Here is a 23,909-nt window from a genome sequence, read left to right as displayed (position 1 = left end):
TCAAACTGAGGGTAGATGGGGGGTGGGAGGGAGGGGAGGGTGGATGATGCCTTCCTTGAGGAGGGCACCTTTTGGGAGGAGCACTGGGTGTTGTATGGAAACCAATTTGACAATAAATTTCATATTTAAAAAAAAAAAAAGTACAAATGTTTCTTCCCCGGTGACCCAACTGCCCTACTCTGGGAATTTATCCTGGAGCTAAACCCAAATACATAGGAAATAATATGTATATGTGGCTGTTCCCTGCAGCGTTATTTATAACAGCAAAATACTGTACATAAGCCAAGTGTTACAGGTAGGGAGCGGCTTAAATAAATCATAGCGTAGCTACACGGTGATATGCTGCTCAGGTGTCAGAAGAATGAGTTTTCTGCACTAAGAGGGAAAAACCTTAAGGGCATATATGTTTATTTATTATTTTTATTTTTTATTTTATATTTTGTTTATTACTATTGCTTATTTATTTATTTATTTATTTATTTTTGAGAGAGAGAGAGAGAGAGACAGAGAGAGAGACAGAGAGAGAGACAGAGACAAGTTGGGGAGGGGCACACAGAGAGAGGGAGGCACAGAATCTGAAGCTGGTTCCAGGCTCCGCACGGTCAGTGAAGAGCCCAACGTGGGGCCCAAACTCAAGGGCTGTGAGATCTTGACCTGAACCAAAGTCAGACGCTTAACCAACTGAGCCACCCAGGTGCCCCTTAAGGATATATTTTAAAGTGAAACTTAAAAAAAAAAAAAAAAAAAAGCAAAAAACAAAAAAACCAAGATGCAGAGGAGTGTAGGCTGCATGCTACCATGAAGAAGAGTAACTATATTCCAAGTTACCCATGCCTACATAAAAATACACTGTAACAGAAGCTAATGGAACTGTTTGTCTATAGAAGCAGGAAGAAAACAAAATGTACAGAGAGTCAGACTTCTCCAAAGTGTTGGGCACCTGGGTGGCTCAGCAGGTTAAGCAACCAACCGACTTTGGCTCAAGTCATAATCTCTCGGTTCGTGAGCTTGAGCCCCGCATCAGGCTCTTTGCTGTCAGCATTGGAGCCTGCTTCCAATCCTCTGCCGCCCCTTCTCTCTTTGCCCCTGCCCTGCTCGTTCTCTCTCAAAATAAACTTTCAAAAAAGATATGGGAAAAAAAGAGTATTTAAGTGTTTATCTGAGCGCCACAGAAACCTCACAGCAGGTACCCCAAATTGCAAACAAAATACCAAAGCTTCCTAAGAGAGCAAGAAGCGCGGAAACCTTCACGGGGGCTGTGTGGACTGAGGTTTTGGGAACATCAAATGTGAATCATGTGAGAACCTGTAATGACACACACGCACTGCGGTCAAAGGCGGGGGGATTATAATTTGGTGAAGATCTCTCATTTTGTTCCTGGGAAGAAAGTCAACAGAGCCTATAACGCTGTGTAAATGTTCCTGCCCCGGTGACGGTGACTCGGTTTGCTCAAGCGTCTGATAAGCCCTGCCTTCTTCCAGCCACCACCCCTTTGCAAATAAGTAATTGTTCGATCGCAAGGCCAAGCTTCTGTTGTGTAAACTGGGGTAGAATTTTAAATATGATTTCCTGCATTAAGAGCTGCACTGGGGTCAATGTCAATACCAGGGGTTAATTAACAGCCACGTTCAAACCTAACGCTGGGCTCTGGAAGCTAGGAGCTTTTTGATGCAGGGGCAAGTTCTTTAACCCCTTTTAAGTGTTCACTCCTCCATTTGAAAATGGGGTAACAATTATATCTAATTCCCAAGTTAATGAGAGTTCAGTGAATGAATGCATGGAAACTGCCTAGTAGTCTCGTGTGGAAATAAACATTTAATCCGTGTTCACTGTTACCATGAATTTTCTGTCCATACCCTTTGTCTGTATTTAAATTCAAATTTGTTTCTTTCTAAATGACTTGTAACACATTTCCCATATAATTATTAGGGATATGAATCATTCACCTACAATACACGCAGTAAATATTTTTGCAGTTTTTCATTTGCCTTTTAATTTTGTTTCCCCTTTTTCAACATATAATAAGGCGTGTATGTGTGTGTGTGTGTTTAAATAAAGTGCCAATTTTCCCCTTTTCTTTGTAGTCTGTGTCTCTGCTGTTATATTTAGAAAGTCCTTCCCAGTACGATATTTTCTTCAATGTCCTACAGTTTCACTTTCTGCACTGAAATCCTTACTTCTCTTGGAATTCATCTTAGCAGGAGCTCGGGGAAAAGACCTTCATTTCTCCCCCTGAATGTTTAGCCAGTTGTAACAACTGTATGGGGATGTATCTTCTCCCTGCTGACTTCTATCACACACTCGTTGCTCGTGTGTATCCTTTGTTCACTTCTACATTTTCTCTTGTGTTCCACTGATTTCTCTCTAGTCCTGCCTCAGTACCACACTACTTTAATATATCATAGGTTTACAATATCTGAGCCTCTAAACGCATGCATTTTATACCCACCTACCCCGACCCCAACATTACTGTCCACTTTGAAAATCTTCATGGTTATTCTCACGCACACAGTTTTCCAGATTGTATTGGACAGGCCCATCTCTGCCAACCCTACCTATTTTATTGTCCTTCTAGAAAAATCCCCACCTCCAGCACCAGCTCAGTGGAGAGTAGAGCATCTGACCTCGGGCTTCCAGCCAGTGCTGAGTGGACCAAGGTCTGGTCAGTGGCGTGCAGTTTACGAAGGAAGAACTGGACCGATCAGAATTTACAACAAGGAACGGTGCAGTCTTGGGAGCTGGAGCAGAGCTAAGGGCGTGAATGGGGGTCTGATGTCGAGTCAGGGCTGGAGGGCGGCAAGGAGAGAGGGAGAGACGGACAGAGAGAATGAATTCACATGTAATTTGAGTCTTTTATGTCCTTCCAGAAAACTTGTCTTTTTAAACTCTACTTAGTTGCCACCAATGTTAAGCTAGTCTTCCTTTCCAGGGTTTACATTTTATTTCAACAAATGATCTCAGTGCATTAGTTAAGTCGGTGGTTTTCAACCTGATTACGCCAACCACTGTGGCATGCACGCAATTATTTTTTTTTTTAGGGATGTATTTCCAGGCCTCTGGGTGGGACCCACAGCAATGGGGAGCCACGTTTTTCTGGGGGTGTTGCATTGCTTGGAGTCACACAGAACACTGGTCAGAAGCTCTGAACTAGAGACACTGGCCCATCTCTGCTGATGGCAGCCACGGACTAGACACGCATCCTGACCACGCTCTCCAAGTGGGGCATATAGTCTGCTGGTCCCCACGGTCTCCACTCGCTGCTGGCTGGCCCCAGCTGGCATCTGAGTAACTCCTGCTGGATCCCGGCCCCAACTAGGATAACCGAGGAAGTCCATTTGAAATAGCAGCCTCATCCATTCATTGAGTCTTGGAGAGAAATATAGACCCGACCAGCCCTTGGGTGCAAGTGGGAGTCCTCAATCTCACAGCGAACAGGGAGCTGCCTTCCTTCTTCTGGAAGGCTGTGTGCACTTATAAGCCGGCTCCAACTCTAAGTGGCTTCAGGACATCAAGCACTGGACCGGCAGATTCAGCTCCAATCTGGTCCCTGAGTCAGCAGAGAGTAGGAGAAGCCCCATCCTTTCCAGAAGGTGATGCCGAGAGCCTGTGAGGTGCCTCCCAGCCTGGAAAAGGACTCAGTTCACCGGGAACAGGTGGTTTTGTAGGATAGTTAAAAGATGAGGCTTCAGGTAAGGTTGCCTAGACTGAAGAGCCAGTTCCACATCTTCCTGGCCATGTCCCTTGGCCACGTTGCTTAAAAGCTCCATACTTCATATTAACTGGTGATAACAGCGGCATTTATTTCCTGGGAATGTTATGGGGTGTGCTTTACCGAAAACCTTTAAAACAGCTCCCCAACAGAGAGAGGGCACTCAATAAATACCAGCTGTTATTATTAATCATTAATGATTGCTGGCCAGGGCATCCCTAGGTCTACTGAGTTACAACTTTTTCCAATAATCCCCACTTGCATTCCCCCCTCTTGAACTTCGGTCTTGATTTCCTGCACGAATTCCCTCCACTAAAGCAACGAGCTATTCATTCATTCATCCATTTATTCACCCAATATCTGTTGACTGTATCAGGTGCTGGATGAACAGAAGCAGACACAGGGTCTGCCCTCGTGGGCCCCAGCCTAGTTCGGAGGAGACCATAAAGAAAGAAGCACAAACAAATGGTAGGCTTCTGACCACTGCAGAGAAGCCTGGAGTGCTTAGTTTTCAGAGGGCTTCAGCTGGGCAGACAGGTCTGGGAGGTTTCCCTGACAAGTGACATGTGAGCTAAGATCTGAAGGATGGGGGGCAAAATCTGGACAGAAGGCACCAGGCTGGGGCTCTGCCCCAACCCCAGGGGGAGCTACTTCACTGCACGGGGTCCTGGCTAGACCCAGGTAGATTTGGCTGACATCACCCCATTGCCACCAACCTGGCTTCAAGCTCTGCCTCAGCCCCTATTCCCTGTCCCCAGCTCGGACCCCTCAGCTATGACATAGATCCTAGCCCCCGTGGGAGGGAATTTAGTAGAGAGCTCATGAGTCAGAGTCTAAAGCCAGAGAGTCTGAACTCAGTCCCAGCTTTGTTACTTCACAGCCATGTGGCCTCAAGCAAGTTACTTACGTTATATGAGCCTTGATTTTCCCACCTGCAAAATGGAGCCCAAAGCTGTCATGTGGAGAGACACTACAGCAGAATAGCACGCACTACAAGGTCAGGCTGCCTAGGATTGAATCCCAACTCAATGACTTCCTAGCTGTGTGACTTTAGGCAGGTTACCTAACCTCTCTGTGCTTCAGTGTCTTCTTTAATGTGGAAATAATGATAGTAGCTCTGCATGCTCATGAGAAGCTAATGAGCGAATATCTGTAAAAGAGTGCTCAGTAAATACTATGTAAGTGCCTGTTGAATACAGTAAATAAACGTTCCCGCCTTCTAGGTTTGTCAGGAGTCATGAAACCATGATTATACGTCGTGCTTTAGCCCAGTGACTAACAGGTAGTCCGGACCCCATAAATGTTAACTTAAAAAGAAAACTACATCTGTGACCTTGGGCAAGCCACCCCATGCTCTGGTCTCAGTTCCCCCTTCAGAAAACAATGGGGTTAACAGAGCACTCCCCAGGGCCCTTCAAGTTCTAACAACCACCTATGCAGGCTCTTCACAGAGTCTGCCCCGCCTCTTCCTGTGCAGGTTGTTATGTGAATTCACTGCTCAGAGCGGACTACAGAGGTCTTCAGGGGCCAGTCACCCTGCCACAAATCACACCCCAGCATTATATATAAATCCTCCAACACCCACAAGGTACGCACACACATCCTCGCCCCTCACCGCCCCCCCTCCCCCAACGGTGCTATCAGCCCACAAAGGCAGGAGCACCCCTCTGTCCCTGCTGAGTGAGGGTCACCCCAAAGCAAGACCGGAACACAGGGTTTTACTCAACTTGCAAAGATGCTGTCAGTTCGATTTCTAGGTGTAGAGCACGGTGCCAGCTTTCTGACAGCTCCCTCTGCCACAGGGGCCCTCGGCGTACCCACGCCTGCATTTCAGAGGGGCAAAAAGAACCTTCATGCAGAAGGACATGAGGGACGCTGCTAAAGCCAGTGCCTGGCGGGCCACCATCAGCACCTGGGACTCTGGACACCACAAGACCATGGAGGGTCTCATTCTAATGATCCTAATCACTAGCAATGAGGATCCTAAGCCATTAGGTCCACAGAGACAAGAAGCCTGAGGAAGATGAGTTCTGTGCACGCTGGCCCTTCACCCTTGACCAAGAACGTCCCTGAGACACCACTCTGCTCCACAGAAAGTTCTGGAAGCTATCATGTGCCTGACACTGCACTACGTGTGTAGTGATCAAACAGCAGGTGCTGACCTCACCTCCAGGGATTCATAGATTCCAGTGGGGGATTATAATTACAGTGGACCCTTGAACAATGTGGGTGGTTAGGGGCACTGACCACACCCACGCAGTTGAAAATCCACATGTAACTTCTGACTCCCCAAACACTTAACTACGAATAGCCTCTGACCAAAAGCCTTACTGATAACATAGCTGATTAACACGCAGTGTGTATGTTATGCGTATTATATTCCATATTATAATCAAGTAAGCTAGAGAAAAGAGAATGTTATTAAGAAAGTCATAAGGAAGAGAAAATATCTACACCACCGAATCGCAAAAAATCATGCAGTTCAAACTCACGTTGCTCAAGGCTCAGCAGTATGCAAGTAACAGCTAACATACGCCAGGCACTATGCCAAGAACTTTGCATATAATTCATGCACCTGACCCTCACTGATCATGTGAAGTAAGTTTATTTTTCTCCCCATTTCACTGGGGAGAAAAGTGAGGCACAGAGAAGTTAAGTCACTGGCCCAAGGTCACATGGCTAGTGATTTGGATGCAGGATCTGGGCTTTTTGTCACCATGTAAGTCAATGGAAAGTGGCCCTGTGATGTGTGACAGTGGTACTCACAGAGTGAAAAACAGGAAGAACAGACCAGGTCAGGGAGGTCAGGGAGGGCTTCCCTGAGGAAGTGATGCTTGAGCCGTGGTCTGGAGGGTGAGTTTTGAGTCAACCGGGGTTCTTAACCCTGGACGCACATTCAAGTCAATCAGGAGGCTTTGAATCAAGCAGGGATTCTGACTGACTTGTCTGGGATGGGCCCAGGCACTGGTATTGAGTTATACAGCTTCGCAGAGGATTCAGATGTGCAACCAGGATGGGGCCTCCCTGAACTCCGGGGCAGAAGAGAGAGAGGAGCTCAGCACAGGGAGCCCCAAGTGCAACCACCTGGTGTGGGAGAGCAGGGAGGACCGGAGGCTGCAAGGAGGAAGCTCGGTGGGGAGGAAGGATGTGGTCAAGGAAGGGCTGGAGGGGTGACAGGGCCTTCTGAGCAGGGCGACCCTATTATAATCTCTCTTCCAAAGGGGACTCGGTAAGAATGACAGGAATGCCAGGGGCACAAACCCTTTGGGATTCCAGTGCAACGTAACAACCAGGTCTGTCTCCAGGAAAGCGTGGCAAAGGAGGATGTGTGAAAACCTTGCTTGTCAGCCACGTCAGAGCGTCGGCTTTGTCCCAAGAACAGTGGGAAGCCACTGACGTGTTTCCAGCAAGAATGATGACAGGATCGTATCTTGTTTGGGGAAAGATGACTCCACTGTAATGTGGAGGTGACAGGCTGGTGAGAACAGAGAGGAATCAGGGAATCAAACAAGGGGCTAATGGTCCAGGGAGGGCGAATGGAGCCTGGACTCGGGCCCTGTCTCTGGGGATGGAGAGAAGTGGGTGGCCATGTATTGTGGTGGGAAGAGCAGGCTTGGGAGCCAGATCACGCTCAAACTCAGACTCGGCTTCTTATTAGTCATGTGACCCAGCAAATGAGCTAACTTCTCTGTAGGTTGGGCGTAGAAAGAGGATCTTTCTCATGGGGTGAGGCTTCAATGAGTTAGTGCATGTAAATCACTTAGAACAGCGCCTGGCATATGATAGTCATTATATAAATGTTAGCTATAATTACTGTTCAGAAGGTACAACAGGAGCTGGCAATGGAGAGAATATGAGGGTAGGGAAAGGCTGGGGACACAGAAGAAGAAGAAGCCCTAAGAATGGAGCCTTGCTCAGTAGGATGCTGGAGAGCCACGGCTGAAGGGTGAAGAGGACGAAAGACAGAAGGTTGCATGACGAAGGGCTGAGATGCAGAATGAAGGAGGCGAACCCAGGCTGGAAGGCCAAGATTGAAAGCAAAAACAGGTCCAAGATTCTGAGTCAAGCACTTACATAATATGCCAGGCGCTGTGTTAAGCTTTTTGCATACATTACCTTATTTAATACTCATGAAGTAGGTATATTATCATCCTCATCTTGAAAATGCAGAAGCAGGGGCACAGAGAGAGCGAGTAACTTATCCGAAGTCACAGAGCTACTAAGAAAGCTGAGCTTTGAACCCAGGCAGACCAGCTCTAGAGCCCATACTCTTTATGTCCAAGACCATAAACCTGACTCTGAACATTTCACTCTGCCCTCACTCCGAAACTACCACTACAAATATATATATTAAAAAAAAAAAAAAAAGTTTAAAAATAGGAGAATCCATTTCAGCCCAGAAATCAGGGAGAGGTGCCAAGCAGAAGCCAAAATCTCTTCAAATGTTTTTCAGTATATGAAAAAGGTGAGGCTTGAAGTGACCTGCCTCTCCCAAGCCTAAAGAATTAGAGTCACAAGGCCTGATGATGGGGTGGGTGGTGGACCAAACACAGCAAGCCAAGGTGAGTCCTTGAAGGCGCCTGAGCAGTCCCTGGCATCCTTGAAGGCGCCTGAGCAGCAGCAGGCATCTGATAATTCTGCAGAATGATGACTGACCGTCACCCTCTCAAAGCCTTCAGGGGAAGCAAGACCCTTGGCTGCCAGACCCAACGGCAGAGGCCAGTGGACGTGGAGAGTGCTGACAACAGCAGAGGGCGCTGTAGCAGCTGTTTCCCCGACCAGGGCTGGCTCTCCCGTTCCAGCAAGGGGTGTGCCCTAGCCCATTTAAAACTCAACTGTGCCACAGCCAGGGTAAAGGGACCTGGGCATCCTTCTAAGGTTCTCCGCCTTGGAATGTTGCACCCTCCCTACTCTCCCAAAGAACGCTGATTTGACTAAATCCACATTTTCTCTTCTCCCTTTTTTTAAAAAAGTTTATTTATTCTGAGGGAGAGAGACAGAGAGCATGAGGGAGGGGCAGAAAGAGAGGGAGAGAGAGAGAATCCCAAGCAGGCTCCACGCTGTCAGCAAGGAGCTCGATGTGGGACTTGAACTCACGAACCTCATGACCTGAGCCGAAATCAAGAGTCAGATGCTTAACCGACGGAGCCACCCAGGCGCCCCATCTCTTCTCCCTTTGTAAGAAGGGTGGGGGAGACCTTCCACTGACAGTTCCCACCTGCCAACGTAGAGCTTACTCACTGGTGGTGTCCAGAAGGATCCCAGTCCAAAAATGTGCTTAAAAACCACCACAGCTGTGGGCCCCTGGGTGGCTCAGTCGGTTAAGGGTCCGACTTCGACTCAGGTCACGATCTCTCTGTTCCTGAGTTTGAGCCCCGCGTCCGACTCTGTGCTGACAGCTCGGAGTCTGAAGCCTGCTTTGGATTCTGTGTCTCCCTCTCTCTGCCCCTCCCTCGCTCATGTTCTGGCTCTGTTTCTCTCAAAAATAAATACACATTAAAAAATTTTTAAAAACACCACCGCTGTAATTCTCAGATTTTTTTTGTCAACATCGAAATTTAGGAGATTCAGACTTCTCTTGAAAAATGAAACAATCTGGATCTAGGCCCTTTAAAGAGCAGGAATTTTTTTATAAAATGGAGCTGGGTAGTGGCTTCTCCTTTCAGACAGGGTGGACACATCGCTTCTCAGCCTTTTGGCTAAGATCAAGTGTAGTATCAGACAGGGTGGCCACTCCTTATTGTCACACACTTGATTCAGCTACTTGCCTGCCAGGCCCTGGCTGGCTTTGAAGTTGGAAATCCTGATAAACGGGATGGAATGAGTACTTCCAAAGTCATGTGGCCACAAACAAAACATTGAGGAAAGCAGAGGAAAAAGGAAAGAGGGGGTCTACCGTGTCATACTATTTGGATAGACTTCAAAAGAAGGCACACTGTTCTCCCTAGTGGCCATACCATTCTGCATTCCACCAACAGTGTGCAAGGTTCCCATTTCTCCACATCCTCTCCAACGCTGGTTGTCTTTTGGGTTTGTTTGATATTAGCGATTCTGACAAGTATATCACTGTGGGTTGGATTTGCATTTCTTGGTGATGAGGGATGTTGAGCTATTTTTTTTTTTTCCCCATTTACCTGTTGGCCACTTGTAGGTCTTCTTTGGAGAAATGTCTATTCAAGTCCTTACCCCATGTGGAGGTTCTTCAACAAATGAAAAACAGAACTACCATCTGATCCAGCAATCCCACTTCTGGGTATTTATCCAAGAGAACTGAAATCAGGATCTCGAAGATACAGTTGCACCCTAAGTTCACTGCAGCATTACTCACAATAGCCAAGATGTGGAAACAGCCTAAATGTCTATCAACAGGTGAACAAATAAGAAAATGTGGAATAGGGGCACCTGAGTGGCTCAGTCGGTTGTGCGTCCGACTCTTGATTTTGGCTCAGGTTATGATCCCAGAGTCATGGGATCAAGCCCCAAGTCAAGCTCCATGCTAAGTGTGAAGCCTGCTTAAGATTCTCTCTCTCAGTCTGTCCCTCTCCCCCACTCACTCTCTCTCTATTTTTTTTTTATTTTATTTTTTTAAAATTTTTTTTAACATTTATTTATTTTTGAGACAGAGACAGAGCATGAACGGGGGAGGGGCAGAGAGAGAGGGAGACACAGAATCGGAAGCAGGTTCCAGGCTCTGAGCCATCAGCCCAGAGCCTGACACAGGGCTCGAACTCACGGACCGCGAGATCATGACCTGAGCCGAAGTCGGACGCTCAACCGACTGAGCCACCCAGGCGCCCCTCTCTCTCTTTGTTTAAAATAAAAAATAAAAATAAATACATAAAATCTTAAAAAAAGAAGAAAATGTGGTACATATATGCAATGGATTATTATTCAGGCTTTGAAAAAGAAGGAAATTCTATGATATGGGACATGGATGAACTCTGAGGACATTATGTCAAGTGAAATAAGCCAGACACGGAAAGACAAATACTGCCTAATTCCACTTAGATGTGGTATCTAATATAGCCAAACTCATAGAATCCAAGAGTGGAATGGTAGTTGCCAGATGCTGGGGGGAGGGGGACATGGGGAGTTCCTAATCAATGGGCACAAAGTTTCGGTAAGCCAAGATGAATAAGCTCTAGATCTGGAAAACACTGTGTCTGTAGTCAATAGGACTGCACTGTGCACTTAAAAGTGTGTTAAGAGGGTAGATCGTATGTAAATTGTTCTTTCTGAAATATAATAAGACAAGACAGGACAAGACAAGACAAGACAAGACAAGACAAGACAAGACAAGACAAGACAAGACAAGACAGTAAGTAGTTCGATGGGGCAAAAAGCGAGCACCGACTGCTGGCCTGGGTAGCTGGTCTGATGGAAGGGGTAGGAGGTGTGGGAGACAGAAGGCACCCCAGAAAGGCTTCTGGTTATAGAAAAATGTGCTTGCAGAGATCCGTCAAGATGACACTTTTCACGTAAACAGTTTTCAAAGGCCATGCGACCACTGCAAACTAAAACCAGCACCTTTAATTCCAAATTCTAAATTCCTAAAGAGAGAATCTGATCAGTCTAGCTTGAGACAGATGTCCACATACATATGGACCAAATGGGGCCGAGGCTGTGGGGTCACAGAGCTTGGGGTGGGGGGGGTGCATATTTGGAAAGGCAGGTCTCAGAGAACAAGGTTGTCTGCTTCAGTTAGATTCGTCCAAGTGGATAGCATTGAGGTTATGAGGCAGTCTGGGGTACTGAGTAAGAACATGGCCTTGGGGGCCAGACTGCCTACATTTGAATCCCAGCTCCACCACTCACTGGTCATGTTTCCTTGGGCAAGTCACTTAGTCTCTGAGCATCTCAGTTTCCTCATCTGTAAAATGGGGATGATAACAGTAGTACTTCTAGAGTGTAATGAAGAATAAAGAGTTATTATATGTAAAGTACCTAAAACAGAATTATATCTATGAATGCTGGCTCTTAGATATTATTACTATTTTTTTTTACTTTTTTAATATTTTTATTTTATTTTTGAGAGAGAGAGAGACAGAGCACAAGTGGGGGAGGGGAAGACAGAGAGAGAGAGAGAGAGAGAGAGAGAGAGAGACAGAATCTGGAGCACGTTCCAGGCTCTGAGCTGTCAGCACACAGCCTGACATGGAGCTTGAACTCATGAACCGTGAGATCTTGACCTCAGCCAAAGTCAGATGCTCAACCACCTGAGCCACCCAGGCATCCCTTGGTCATTACTATTTTTAAAAAATACTGTATTTAGGGGCTCTTGGCTGGCTCAGTCAAAAAAGCATATGACTCTTGATCTCAGGGTCGTGAGTTCGAGCCCACATTGGGTGTAGAGATTACTAAAAATAAATAAATAAATAAATAAATAAATAAATAAATAAATAAACAAACAAACAAACAAACTTAAAAAAAAGAATAATAATAAGTAAAAATAAAAGTACTCTATTTAGAAATCCTAGAATCCTAGGCCACTGAAGACAGGGGAAGCCATCAGGAATACAAAAAGCTGGAGACAGAAGAAAGGCGAGAAATGAGGTCTTTTGACTCTGGGACCAATGCCTTTCACATCCCTGCAGGCTGCCTCTCTCCAGGGTCATCAGCCTTTTGATTTCTCTACTTCCCTCAGGCCCACAGGCTCCACGGGCTAAATCTCTGGGAAACTGCCTTTCTCGGGCTCTGAGGCTGGTCCGCCACCAACTAGGAGAAGCCAAAATAATTCATAAGACAGGACACCTCCACCCCATTCAAATCACAGCAGCCCTGCCCTTTTGGTGCAGGACAAACAGCTGGTTTCTGTTCTCAGGACGCTGCGCATCATAGATTTGCTTCTTCCTCCACAGCATGAAGCTCCGTGTCTTTCTGACAGAGAACTATTGAGAAGCAATCCGTGCTGACCTTTACCTACTGCTTCTGCATTGCGCAAGCCGTCACAGGCACGGGGCAAACGGGAGCGAGAGGAAGAATCAAGTGCAATTCTCCCCGAAGTCGGAAGATGTGCGTTTTATCACATCACCCTCATTTTATCAGACTCTTCCTCCAACCAGCCCATGGGACGTGTCTGTGTGTTTCCATTTCATGGCAAGCGAGATGGATACATGCCACGCCAAAAACAAGGCTGCACTTTTGAAACCCACTCTCAAAGACCTGAAAGGGCCGCTGGTGATAATAATTTTGGCACGTATTTTGTGCCAGGCATGGCACACAGCCCTTCACGGGGATTAGCTCATCTGATCTTCATCTGAGCCTTATGAGGAGGGTGTTATTTTATCCTCTTTTTACTGATAAGGAAACTGAGGCAGAGGGCAGGTAACTAGGCCAAGATTATCCAGCCGCTTAGCCAATTGCAAACCTAGCATTCAAATACAACTGCCCCGGTTTCAGAGCCAGGATACGATATTGCCTTACACTAGCTTCCAAACTCAGTCACCCATCAGAATTACCTGAAGGACTTTAAAATACCTGTTTCCAGGCCCTTGTCTGTATTTCTAAAGGTGAGCTCTGTTTTTAGCAGGCTCCCCAAATAATGCTTAAGCATTCAACCTATCTGTATTCTGCAAAGCGGCCATTTAGAAACTGTAGTGGTCTGTGTATTGTTTTGATCTGCCAAACCTCTCTGCTTCCTTTTCTTTCTTTTCTCTATCTATCTTCTCTGCTTCCTTTTCTTTCTTTTATCTATCTATCTATCTATCTATCTATCTATCTATCTATCTATCTATCTATTTTGGTAGCAATGCCTCATTTCTCCTTTGAAAGCCATCCCACCTACGCTGTATTTAGACTTGGAGGGAACACTATAAAGATCCAGCCAAGGTCTACTTAGGTAACTTGAACTTGACGAAATAAATACTCTTCTGGAATTTGAATTTAAAACCAAAGCAACACAAGAATCAAAATGAGACACAGCTGGTCTGACTGTTCAGGTTTTCTTCCAATTCTCTAAAAGTACATCATATCTTGGGGTGCCTGGGTGGCTCAGTCGGTTAAGTGTCCAACTTCAGCTCAGGTCATGATCTCACAGTCCGTGAGTTCGAGCCCCGCGTCGGGCTCTGGGCTGATGGCGTGGAGCCTGGAGCCTGCTTCGGATTCTGTGTCTCCCTCTCTCTCTGCCCCTCCCTGCTCATGCTCTGTCTCTCTCTGTCTCAAAAATAAATAAAAACATTTTTAAAAAATTTAAAGTACATCATATCTTTTCCAATAAATTCTAATCTGAGTTAACCAAAGATGGTTTCCTTTGCACACAGCCAAACAACACCAGTAAAAGAACCACCAATGTGGTAGAAACCCACATCTACCACAGATACCCCCTATACAGCATCCATAGCAACTGATCTTAGCTCTGCCAACATGGGAAATTAATATCCTTATACAGCAACTGGTTGGTTTGGGATGCCCTTCTTTAGCCAAAATAGACGGTCCCCAGTCCCGATTCTGTCATTTGAATCTATATTTTAAAAAATCTATACAACAGCTCTTTGGGTATTTAATGAAAGCCTAGCCTCGGAGCTAAACAGGCCAACTCTCAGAGCACCTCCAAGCCTCCCTGTGAGGCATCTTTTTGGCATTTGGTAACACACACTCTGGTTACTGAGCACTTTGGCCGTGAATGCAGAAGTTACAGACTGCAATGTTACATAACATAAATTGAATGTATCTTCAGCACAATGATGCACTTTCAGATTTAGATAGGTAATAGATATAAATAAAACAGACAGACTGCCTATACTGTTCAGACTGAACTGCACCTGACATTATTTGTCCTTGAGAGATACAGATGGGCCTTCTTTGGTCCATGTGATGGTGAGATCTTACCATGATGCCAAGAGGGATGGTGAACCCTAACTGTTGTTTCCCCTCTTGGAAGGAGCTAGACAGGCTTGGAACATCATTAGAGCTCACCTGTGGGGGTCCCCAGTTGGTGTTATGTGAGACTTAACAACCCAGACTTTGAAAAACATGGAGTACACTGTTATGTTGCTCTATCTGAGCCAAGAAGACCAGCCAATGTAGGTGGGATGTGGGCAGGACCTCAGACTATGGCAGAGCTAGGACTTCCCTCCTTCCCTCGGCCAAAGATGAATTGGCCCAGGTTTATCAGGAGTCAGAATCATTTTTTTAATGTTTATTTATTGAGAGAGAGAGAGAGAGAGAGAGAGAGAGACAGAGAGACAGAGAGAGAGAGATAGAGAGAGACAGAGACAGCATGCGCAGGGAGGGGCAGAGAGAGAGAGAGAGAGGGAGAGAGAGACACATAGGATCGAAAGCAGGCTCCAGGCTCTGAGCTGTCAGCACAGAGCCCAACACAGGGCTCAAACTCACGACCTACAAGATCATGATCTGAACCAAAGTCAGACACTTAACTGACTGAGCCACCCACGCGCCCCCTATCAGGGGCCGGAATCTTATCAGGGGCATCTGAAGATTCTCATCTGGGGGATAAGCTGGCTCCCAGCTGGTGGATGACCTCAGGAGTAACCATATCCAGAAGCAACTGCAATTGCTTACAGGTATACTCAAGCCATCACTCACATTTGATTTCAACTGAATGAAGTGGGAAGCCTGAGTCCACACTGGAGGTGAAGTAGCACCCAAAACAAGCAAGACGCAGAAACCAGTTAAAGAATACCCCAAAGTGATCTCCGGAGCTCTGCAGGCGACAGTCTGGAATAAGACAGTGAGCAGAACTGACAAGTGGACGCCAGAATATGTTCAGAAAATGTGGCCTTTTGTTTTTGCATGTGTGTGTATTTTTCTATTTCCTGGCCAATCATACCATACACAGTGCTTTGCTGTCTGCCTTTTTCACTGAGTAATATATAATGACTATATTCTCATGTCAATAATATTTTAATCTCTGTAACTTTTTAAGTATAAGCTGCATATGATAACGTACAGGTTTTAAGCTGACAGTTTTGTCAGTTTCGAAAAGTGTGTTCACCTTTATAGGCACGACCTCAATCGAGATATAGAACATTTTCAGCTGTGGGGTGCCAGGTGGCTCAGCCGGTTAAGTGTCCAACTCTTGGTTTCCACTCAGGTCATGATCTCACGGTTTGTGAGTTCGAGTCCTGCATCGGGTTCTGGGCTAACTGTGCAGAGCCTGCTTGAAATTCTCTCTCTCTTTCTCCCTCTGCCCTCCCCCCACCCCAGCTCGCACACTGGTGCGTATGCTTTTCCTCTCAAAAATAAATAAATAAAGTTGTTTGGTTTTTTTTTTTTTTTTTTTTTTTTTTTTTAAGAAAGAACATTTCCAGTTGTTAGCAGGCTACCCAGATGTTGTGACATTTTAGTAACTGTGCAGCAACCAAATTTGGGATACATTTTACTTACATAAACCCCAATTGGCAGCCATTTAGGAAGTTTCCAAATTTTTGTTAGTATGAATACTGACGCAATGAATATCACTTTAGCTACCTATATGTGCATATCCTTAAGCAATTCCTCAGCAAAAATTTCTAAAATTGTAATTCTTACGTACAAAGGATTAGGCTTAGTAATTATTAGGTCAAAGAAAAGTCATTAAGTCTTTTGATACATGTGGGTAATTTTCTCTTGAGAAGGATTATACTGATTTACACACTCATCAGTAATATATTAGGGTACGTTTTTCCTCCTCTTCCTCTTGTTTATGCTTGCGGCTTGAGTCCTCTTTCTTTTGACATTATTACTAAGACCATGTTTTATATTTATGTATGTTTTTGCAGTATATCTTTGCCCATTTTATTTATATTTAAGAGGACAGGTGATTCCTTTTTTTTTAATGTTTATTTATTCTGAGAGAGAAAGAGCATGCACTCATGCAAGCAGGGGAGGGGCAGGGAGAAAGGGGGAGAGGGAATCCCAAGCAGGAGCCACACTGTCAGCACAGAGCCCGATGCAGAGCTCGAACTCATGAACCATGAGATATGACCTGAGCCAAAATCGAGTCAAACGCTTAACCGACTGAGCCACCCAGGGCCCCCTTCCCATTTTATTTTCAACCTATGCTTTAAGTTTCTCTTATACATTGCTTAGAATTATACATTGTTTATCCAATCTGATAGTCTTTACCTTTTAGCAGAGAATTTCAATCCATTTACATTTATTAGATAACTGATACTATCTGCTATCACTTCTACCATCTTAATATATATACTTTTCAGAATTCGTAATTCCTTGCTGGCTTACTTTTATCTTTGCTCCTATATTTTAATTTCGAAATTGTTTCTTCCACATTAAAAAAAAGTCTATGACTCAGATCAAGAACTCACACTTTGTGAGTCCAAGCTCCATGTTGGACTCTGCACTGACAGTGTGGAGCCTGCTTGGGATTTCTCTCCCTCTGTCTCTGCCCCTCCCTGGCTTCTCTCTCTCTCTCTCTCAAAAAATAGACAAACATTAAAATAAATAAATAAATAAATAAATAAATAAATAAATAAATAAATAGTCTATTTGAACCAATACATCTATTCCAACAATTAAATAGCTTATTTAGCATTTGTTAATCTAGACTCATCATTGACTATGGTTTACTTTTTTAAAGTTTATTTATTTATTTTGATAGAGAGAGGGAGACAGAGCCAGAGAGAGAGTGCATGAGCACACGAACAACGGAAGGGCAGAGAAAGGGAGAGAGAGAGAATCCCAAGCAGGCTCCATGCTGTCAGTGCAGAGCCTGATGCAGGGGCTCGATCCCACAAACCATGAGATCATGACCTGAGGCAAAACCAAGAGTCAAACATTTAACTGACTGAGCTACCCAGGGGCCCCTATAGTTTACTTTTTAAAAAAAAATTTTTTAATGTTTATGTGTTTTTGAGAGAGAGAGAAAGAGAGAGAGAGAGAGAGAGAGAGTAGGGGGAGGGGCAGAGAGAGAGGGAGACACAGAATCTGAAGCAGGCTCCAGGCTCCAAGCTGTCAGCTCAGACAGCGAGATCATCTCACAAACTGCGAGATCATGACCTGAGCTGAAGTCAGATGCTTAACTGAGCCACCCAGGCACCCCTATAGTTTTCTTCTTTTAATTATAGTTGGCACACAATGTATAGTTTACTTTTTTTGCCAACTTTATTAGCTTATGTTGGTAATTGTGATCAAGCTAGCTTATAATAATAACATGTGGTAGCTACTGATTTTGTCAGCCCATCCAAGTTTCCCAACCCTTCTTCTTATAACAGACTCTGCTCTCAGAGTCACAGGGATGTCACATGATCCAGGCCTGATAACTGTAAGAGCTCATTCTCCCAACAACAGAAGATCAACCAATCAGAACTCTTCCCCAAGACTGATTATAAATGCAGCAAGAGAAAGCCCACTTCTTCCCCTGGGTCTCCATCTTCCCACAGGGTTGATTATCATTAGGTTGATAGACATAGACGTGCCCTACCTACAATAAGAGCAAATGAGGCAAGGACAAACCAGTCAGAGTCCCGGCAGGGAACAGATGTCATACCCAAATTAAGAGAGCTTAAGAGAGTTTCATAAAAGGACCACTTGCAAAGATGTGGGCATGGTGCTGGGAAGCCATAGGGGACAGTGCAGTAACTGGGGGCTAGTGAGAGCAAAGGGACAAGGGCAAAGAGTAGCTCCTGGAGCCCAAGGAGAGAATTATGTAGAGAAGACTGCCTTTGGAGGAGTAACCCTTAGTCAAAGGGTAGAGCCAAGATGACCCCATGTTAAATACCCAGCTCACTCTCCCCTCACTTTCCAATCTACTGGTCCCTCTGGCTGAGCCCAACCAGGAGTCAGGGTAGAAAGGCAACCCCCAGTGATGCAGTCCTTACAGGTCAGTCTCTCAGGGAGAAAGCAGAGTGGATCCAGAGGGCAAATAAGACAGCTGGCACAGATGAGGGCCACTGTGGCAGACTCGTCCATTCCTGTATGCATCTTGGCAGTATAACTTTGTAGCTCCTCCTCTTCAGAGGTGAGGTCTATTTCTCACCCCTGATTCTGGTCTTAGCCATAACCGGTGTGCCACAAAGGAAGGCTTGAAAAACACCTATGCTTTGGGGATTCCCTCTCTTGCCGTGCTTGAAACCCTAGGCCAGTGTGTAAATGTGCCTAGGCTAGCCTACTGGAGGAAAAGAGACCACATGGAAGACAAACAAAGCACCCATGCCAACAGGCTGCCAACTGGCAGTCATGTTAGTGAGGCTATCCTAGGTGATCCAGCACCAGCCAAGAAACTGTCTGACAATGACACTCGACAGAGCCCAGCAAAGATCAGCTGAACAGACTCAGATCAGAAGACCATCCAAGTAGCCCAGAGAATCATGAAAGATAATAAGGGATTGTTGCTTCAAGCTACTAAATTTTGGAGTGGTTTGTTACACGGCAAAGCTAACTGATACAGGTGATGAGGAGAATTCACCTTGCAAGTATCAGGGTCCCAGTTCCAAGTATCTGAGGCCCTTGTCCCTGGAGCTTATTCTATTCCCTATGTCCTTCCCACGAGCCAATCTGTTTTCCTACTGCTAATTTCAGTAGGGTTTCTCTACTTTCAATTAAAAAAAATTGTGAAGCTTTACTTTTTCTCTGTAATCTGATATAGTTTAAAATGTACAGAAATCCTTCATTCCTCTCAAGAGCATTTACCCACGAAGCCTATTATTCTGGGAGAAGAAAAGTTTCTTGGGCAATGTTCTCATTTCTTTTTTGGTTACTTGCCTATTCTGGTTTCCAATTTCTTCTTGAGACAAAATTGGCAAGTTAGAATTTCCTAGAAAATCGTCCATTTCAACCAGATTTTCAAACACATTTTTATACATATTCATACATTATATATATAATATATATACACATTCTTTTTAATATATACATTCTTTTTAAATCTTCTATTTTCCTTTTATTAAATCTTTAACATTTAGCTCATGATTTATCATGTTTAATATATTTCTTCATAAAGACCAGATTCAAAAACACAAAAGCAGGAGTACCTGGCTGGCTCAGTTGGTAGAGCACGTAACTCTTGATCTCAGAGTCATGAGTTCAAGCCCCACACTGGGTGTAGAGATTACTAAAGAAAATCGGGGCGCCTGGGTGGCGCAGTCGGTTAAGCGTCCGACTTCAGCCAGGTCACGATCTCGCGGTCCGTGAGTTCGAGCCCCGCGTCGGGCTCTGGGCTGATGGCTCGGAGCCTGGAGCCTGTTTCCGATTCTGTGTCTCCCTCTCTCTCTGCCCCTCCCCCGTTCATGCTCTGTCTCTCTCTGTCCCAAAAATAAATTTAAAAAATGTTGAAAAAAAAAATTAAAGAAAAAAAAAAGAAAAGAAATAAACTTTTTAAAAAAATAAAATAAAAACACAAAAGGATATATGCAATATTAGTGTGCATCATCCTTAACTGCCCTGATCCAGTGATGTAATCAGGAAGATACAGGGCATAGCAACGGCTTTAATTCAGCATCTTGACTCTAAAGAATAAGAAATCATTGCTAAAACCATAAAATGTTGAAAAAAGTGTCTTTAGACAAACCTACAGAATCCTTTCGTAACTTCTGTACTGCCTGGCAGAGAGCCCCTGCTCAGCAAAATTAGTTATTATCACTGGCTATTATTCCTTGACAGGTCAGAAGGTAACTGGCATCCCTTCTTGAGTAGGAGAGACTCACCCAGGTATTAATAATAATTCAGAAACCATTTGTTCAGTGCCTTTTTTGTGCCAGACACTATTCTGGATATGGCTCAAGTCTCACTGAGTATTCACCAAAAAGGAACTATGATTTAGGTATTATTTTCCCCATTTTAAAGATATGAACTAAGGACTACAGAACTTAAATTATTTTCCCAAGATCACTGGCACGGTAAGTAAATGGCAGCATTGAAATTCGACACCAAGGTTTTCTGGCTCCAAAGCCCAGGCTCTTTTCTCAGCATTGCACTCCAGACTTTGAGGTTTTGTGTCAAGTAATGGAAATGGAGACAGCAATTACCTCAAAAGGGCATGCTCTGGGTGGAGCACTGTACAGAATTATCAGTGCATTCATGATTAGGGGGTAGACAGAGCAATCGAAATGCCCTTAGCTACTTGTACCCGAGGGCTCACCGTGTGGCGGGCAGTGTGCTAAGCACTTTCATGCAATGGCTTTTTAATCCATTTGTTGTTAATGCTACTGTGTTTGTTGTTAACCCTTTTTCATTTTAAGGATTTTTAAAAAATCATTACAACAAACCCATGTGGTTGGTACTAATATCCTAGTTTACGGATAAGGAAACTAAGACACAGAAAAGGAAAATGAGACACCCAAGTTCCCCAAATGACTTGCAGAGTCAGGACCTAGACTCTGATAGGTCTGCCTATAGAGTCCACCGTCCTAACCACCATTGTCTCTGGACATGATCAATAAATTACCTAGCTTCCCATTTGTAGCTGGAGATGGTTAAGTCCTATAGAAACCTGGGGCAGAGAAAAAATGAGATGCATTCCCGTATGAGGTTGTCTATGACTCTCTGAACCACACTGAGATCTGTGGATCTTTTACGAAGTCCAGTGTGATGGTTTCCAGGAATTCTGTTCTGTGGTGGCCTCTTGGGTCAATGGGATCTAAGGAGACTGACCAGAGATCCTTCCCCCACCACCCCCATGAAGAGTGGAGTCTATTCCCTTCCCACTTGAATCTGGGCTTGGCCGTGAAACTACTTTGCTTAGCAGGACATTATCAAACATGATGCGCAGGCTGAAAAAGCACCTATGTGTTGGGGCATGCTCTCTTGCTCTTCTTGGAACCCTGAAACCACCATGTGAACAAGCCGGAGCTAGTTACCTGGGGGATGAGAGGTTATGTGGAGGAGAACCAAGGAACCCAGGCTGACAACCTGCTCACTGCCAGTCATGTGAGTGGGGCCATCCTAGATCATCAGATATCCAGAGACACTGGCAAGAACCCTTTACATTTTGTGCCCAGGACAAGTACCTCACTTGACTCACCATAGTTCCAGCCCCAAGAGACAAGTCCTCTTTTCTTGTTCTAAGAAGATCTCCTGGGAGGCTGTGTATGTGGTTAGTATTCTAAGTGCTGGGTAACTATAATGTCATATGTAATGCTTATGGACAGCTCTACAAAATCCAAGAGACCACAGGATCGAGGGCTTCCAGTGAGGAGGGACCAAGACCATGCCTGCAGATGACCAGAGGTAACACCCAGGAACTCTACCATATTTTCAGGTCCCCCACTGGCGGATGCCTATTATATTGTCTCTTCCCATTTGCACTGAATGGTTGGATCGGCAACTAAAGTCACCGGGACAGAGCCTGTTCGTCAAGTTTCCTCAGGTTAGCCTAGTTGGCCATAATGTGGAGCAATCTGTAGAAGAATGCCAACTACACAAAGTTCTACAAATATGCAGAATATTTCCTGACTCAGACTGGGGTTAGAGTAGCAAAGGGGTAGAAGAAGGAAGGAGCCTAGCACATCCCTTTACATAGATGGAGACTGTGCTTGTCTGCTCCACGAGCTTGCTGCACACCAGGTCCTCCAAGGTCACACAGGAGGAGGGCATCCCTCCCTAACTGCATGACTCTTACAGGCCGCCAAAAGAAAGCCTGGCCAGGCTGGCGAGCAGGTGTGGCCAGATCTTTAATCATGTCTCCAGCCACAGATGGGAAAAGGTCAATGAACTGAGTCAAGCCAGTTCAGGAGTCTGGACCGATTTATCATCCTTAGTGCCAACTGACCTTCTTGGAACTGTGTCCAGAGATAGAATCATTCCAAGTAGGCTGCCAAATCCTATGCATGCTAGCTGCAGGGAGTACTGTCTGCCATCCCCACACCCAAAGCAATGAATGGCTGCACTGCTCCATTCATACGCACAGGGGTCTCCTACCACTTAGGGAGCTTGCATGCCCCTAGGAAGGACTGCCAAATGGCAGGCAGGGGGCCTGTGAGTCCTTCAGAATCACTTGGTGGCCATCTGTCCTTGCTGCCCGCCCGGCATATATTCACTGTTATTCATTACCACCCGCCATCATCATCTTCACACATATAGCGCTTGCTATGTATCAGACACTTCTACAGATAAATATACACACTGGATACTCATAACAAGAGTATTATTTTATCCATCTTTCAGCTGAGGAATCTCAGGCACAAAGAGATGTAAGCACTTTACGTTGCCCAAGGTCACCATATCTGAGCCTAGGAATGCTGGCTCCATCCACAGTCTAGATTTTAACCAGCACACAATACCTCTTCTCCAGTTCTCCTCTGAGGGACCACACCTCCCCGGCGCTCAGATCACCGAGTGGCCAACGGGGCCTCCACACCAGCAGTAGGCACATGACCAGACCTGGCCAGTCAGCATCCTTCTGGCTACAGGTAACCCACGGCACAATGAGACTTCAGCCTTTGTCATTTGAACTGCAGCATTGATAAGACATAAGACCGTAGGTATCTCAGCCCTCATGCTCCCTTAGGAGAAAAGCCTTTCTAAAACAGATACCAAGACAGGAAGCTTAGCCAAGAACGGGAGAAAGGTCCTGAGGACCTCCTTCTGGTACCTTGATTCACTATGTCTGAAGCCAGTCTCTCTACCCTTGGGCTTTTCAGCTTCGGGGACCAAAAGTTTCCCTTTCCACATAAACCAGTCTGAGCTGAGTTTCTGTCTTAGGCAACAGAAAAAAAAGTCGATAGATAGAGCCAAGATACAGGAAACATCATCCTCTTGGCTGCTGCGTGAGACTGAAGCCTTGGGCTGCATGAACATTCAGAGCTGCATAATGGAGCCAGGATGAACCCCCAAACTTCCCTGCTTATTATCCTGGGGAACGAGAGAAGGAATTGCATTAAAAGGGCCAGGAAGTGTGATGTAAGAGAACGTGATGAACGGGCCCATCTTCCTCTCTGCAGAGAAGTCTTGGTTGTTTCACGGTGAACTTTTGGAGTTCTTAAACCCAAGGACCACAGTCTCCAAGCAAAGGAACGGTCACCACAAGCTCTAGAGTGTTCATGTTGCTGTGGCGACAGTTACGCCCCTGATTTGCAGCGAAATGGCAGATGACCACTTACAGAGGGCCAACCCTGGTCGACAAATGCAATGACAGAAGGTAGTCACCACTCACGACTGGCCAGCAGTCAGCTGTCAGGTCTAAGTGGGTAAGGACCGACCCAGTAATGAAGACAATGCCACTGGGGGAAATTCCAGGAAGGTGAACCAAAGCAGGAACGAAGTAAGAGAGGCAGGGGTAGTAGCCACACACAGGGGACGCAGTTCA

General features: G+C 45.3%; 1 protein-coding gene and 1 pseudogene across 3 annotated transcripts in view; one reads left to right on the top strand and one right to left on the bottom strand.

Moving 5' to 3' along the window:
* The window catches only part of PRKCB (protein kinase C beta), a 331,204-nt gene that overhangs the window by 170,174 nt on the left and 137,121 nt on the right, over nt 1-23,909 (bottom strand). The gene's annotated exons all lie outside the window — the stretch shown is intronic.
* LOC128774884 (U2 spliceosomal RNA) lies at nt 9,389-9,474 on the top strand (annotated as a pseudogene).

The sequence above is a fragment of the Panthera pardus genome, unplaced genomic scaffold (genome assembly GCF_024362965.1).
Source record: "Panthera pardus isolate Hobbes unplaced genomic scaffold, ASM2436296v1 HiC_scaffold_5, whole genome shotgun sequence".
Lineage (NCBI taxonomy): Eukaryota > Metazoa > Chordata > Mammalia > Carnivora > Felidae > Panthera > Panthera pardus.
The sequence above is the reverse complement of the archived record's forward strand: the minus strand, read 5'-3'. Positions and strand labels throughout refer to the sequence as shown.